The sequence below is a fragment of the Rhincodon typus genome, chromosome 25 (assembly GCF_021869965.1).
Source record: "Rhincodon typus isolate 14 chromosome 25, sRhiTyp1.1, whole genome shotgun sequence".
NCBI lineage: Eukaryota > Metazoa > Chordata > Chondrichthyes > Orectolobiformes > Rhincodontidae > Rhincodon > Rhincodon typus.
Window position 1 is genome coordinate 39,771,309 of NC_063356.1, and position 3,187 is coordinate 39,774,495.

Consider the following 3,187-nt stretch of genomic DNA (forward strand, 5'->3'; position numbering starts at 1 on the left):
CCCTAATTTCTCTTTACCGGTGCTGCCAAACCTGCTAAGCTTTTCCAGCAATTTCTGTTTTTGCTTCTGATTGCCAATATCCGCAGTTGTTTCGAGTTATTATGCAGACTTACCAAAATCATTCCTCGTTACTAGAGGTGTCAGATTCTTGACACAGTTCCTGATGACAAGAGAACATAGCAGTATTGCACCAACTCTCTCTAACTGTGAGAGGGAGCCTCAGTTTGTTCGAACTTTAACTGGCTTTTTATAAGCAACTAAAACCATCTGAATTCCAGTTCTTGTGATTCAGAGTGGCCTTGACTTCTGGCTGATTATGACTGGAATTTTTATTTAAAGTATCGATCATTTATTGAGAGAGCGGGAGCTTTACTCCAGCTGCCCTGTCGAAGTTGCTGTATTTCCCTCTTCATTCACAGCAATATTATCGCCCCATCACAATATCCCTGTGATCTGCTGGACAAGCTGCTGCTTCAGACTGATAGGGTAGCACAGGACTGCTCGGCTCACAGGCACCTCTGCTACCAGCATTTCAACCACTGCCAGTCCCTCATCCTGCCCTTGCCCATCAGGAGCCCTTGCAGGAATAGTAAACAATGATCCTGTTTGAAATTTATTTCTGTTTAGCTCAGGATTCTCAGCGAATTGCAGCAACACACCGATACTGAAGTTACTCTGGAACAGAGTTGTTGTCTCACTAACCATCAGGCAATAGGAGTTAGGTGACATGTTCTGCCCCCACTTCTGGTACACCGCAATGAATACTCCGACTGGAAGAAGTGACTGCTAGAATATGTGAGCTGTGTGATACAATGAGGCAGCACTTCATGTTAGTGAGGTAGCCCAGATGTGAGAAAAGGCCAAACTGTAGCCCCATCCAAATCCAACAGCGACTTGGTTTGAGTCATGTTTGGTTCAAGGTGGGGCTGGTGACCAGGCCAGTGTTGGGACTCCGGGCTGTGGCGCGATTAGGATAAACAGTGAGGTTTAGCTCAGCACAAGTCACACATCAATGCCTTTTAAAAAAAGAAATTTAAACTCCTCATCCACCTGCTCCCTGTCTGATGTACTCACTAACATAGCTTTTATTTGATTATTCCAGGAACAGAGCACATGCGGGTACGTGTGACTCTGTTCCCTAGAGCTCAGTGTAACTTTATAATTAACTTTTGCACAAATCTAATTTTCCCCTTAATTTCCCATTGCAGTTCAGTTGTGGACACCTGGGAATAATCTATAGAGGTACATGTCCCTTATTCCATCACAACTGTACCTGCACTTGCCAAATCCAAGTACTTTATGAATTACACAAAAGACTTTGGATTGTGAAAGGTGCTATGTAAATGCAAGTCCTTTCTCCCCAGCAGGCCAGGGGAAGTTGATTCTCTCTGGTTAGTCCTTTCATTGCTTTCTTCCTGGCTCTGAGTTGGTTTATTGTCTCTCTGCGTGTTTAAAAACATAGACAATGTACCCGGGTGCTACACGGCCCTGAATGTTGCTGGTTTGTGTTGTTGTAAGATAACGACACTGGAGATATTGATGGACTAGACTGATTCAGAAAGGTCAGTAAAACCACTAATGCCGCTGTCTGGTGCACTGAAGCTCTGATCTCCCATTGACATGTTTACAGTATGAGTAGGGCGGGGGCCTCCTTGCAGAATTGTGTCCCTGTAATGTAATGAGACACTGATGCCTCTGTGTTGCAGGGCAGAGTGTTCTCTCTCTATGTGTGTAGGATAAATAGCTGTAACAGACCATTGTTTACAAATGAACTGTAAAGAAATAAACGTTTGGACAAACATCGAACGTGGCCTGAACCTTTGGATTTGACTCTTGCTTCTCCCTTGCGCAGCTGTTGGCCTGTTTACCGCGTGCAGGATTAATGGATTGGCTGTTGTTACACAGTGCTGCAGCCTGGTCACTCTCCACTAGCCTGACCTCATTGCTGACACACACTCTCCCTTTTCCTGGTGGAGGTTCCACATTACCCTCACTGCTGGAGTACCAGCTCCTCCACTATTGCAGTCCCAGGGGTGCTATTATTGTTGGGATGCCTTTGAGCACCTGATATCACCAATCTGCTTCATCTGTCCTGGCTCCCTCAGCAAGTCCTGCAACTACTTCTGCTTGTGAATTCTCAGCAATTGACACTGTAACCAGCGAGATGATGACCTAACGGTATTATCCTAGCTAGTAGGTACATGGATGGGAAGGGTTTAGAGGTATATGGACCAAATGTGGGCAATTGGAAATAGCTGAGTGGGCACCATGGTCAGCATGGACCAGTTTGGGCCAAAGGGCCTGTTTCCATGCTGTATTACTCTATGACTCCAGCGACTCAGGTAACATTCTGGAGAACCAGGTTTGAATCCTGCCGCAGCAGACAGTGGAATTTGTATTCAATACAAATCTGGAACTAAGAGTCTGATGATGACCATGAATCCATTGCCGATTATCAGAAAAATCCATCTGGTTCGCTCATGTCCTTTAGGGAAGGAAATCTGCCACCTTTACCTGGTCTGGCCTACATGTGACTCCAGGCCCACAGCAATGTGATTGACTCTTAACTGTCCTCTGGGCAATGAGGGATGGGCAGTAAATGCTGGCCCAGTCAGCAATGCCCTCAACCTGTGAATAAATAATTAAAAAAGGAACACTAATCCTTTCTTTTCAGTTTTCAGTTCCCGTCCTTACAAGTTAACTGGAAACACTAAGGCAGCGCACCATTTCCTACATTAATTCATAAGAATCTCGGAGATTCAATCCATCTAAGAAGAACTAGCTAGGCTTTATCTGGAATATTTGGCATTGGTTAAGTGGTAATCCCTTCAGGTCACAGCCCATACAGGGAGACTCTCTCCTTAAACTGATGTAGGGTAATGTGTATATGGAACATACCTCAACCTCTTACAAAGGCTGCGATGAGACCAGGAGCTGAGTGGCCCTGGCGGAACCCAAACTGGGCGTCACTGAGCAGGTTATTGCTGAGCAGGTGCTGCTTGATAGCACTGTTACTGACACCTTCCATCACTTTACTGATGATCGAGAGGAGACTGATGGGGCAGTAATTGGTTTATTGGTAACTCCCAGCAATATCGAAGAATTATAATGGGACACTTGAGAATCCCAAATGCACTCTCAGCACTCCTCTAGCTTCCTGTTTGAGGACAATGTACTGTGGTTCATT

General features: G+C 45.3%; 1 protein-coding gene across 3 annotated transcripts in view; it reads left to right on the plus strand.

The window, feature by feature from the left end:
- LOC109918028 (DENN domain-containing protein 2C-like) overlaps positions 1 to 1,806 on the plus strand; it is a 107,707-nt gene extending 105,901 nt beyond the window's left edge. For all 3 annotated transcript variants that reach the window (XM_048611900.1, XM_020517928.2, XM_048611901.1), the window contains one exon: positions 1 to 1,806. This exon is cut by the window's left edge and continues 2,286 nt beyond it. The gene's annotated coding sequence lies outside the window, so the exon portion shown is untranslated.
- The last annotated feature ends 1,381 nt before the right edge of the window (positions 1,807 to 3,187 follow it).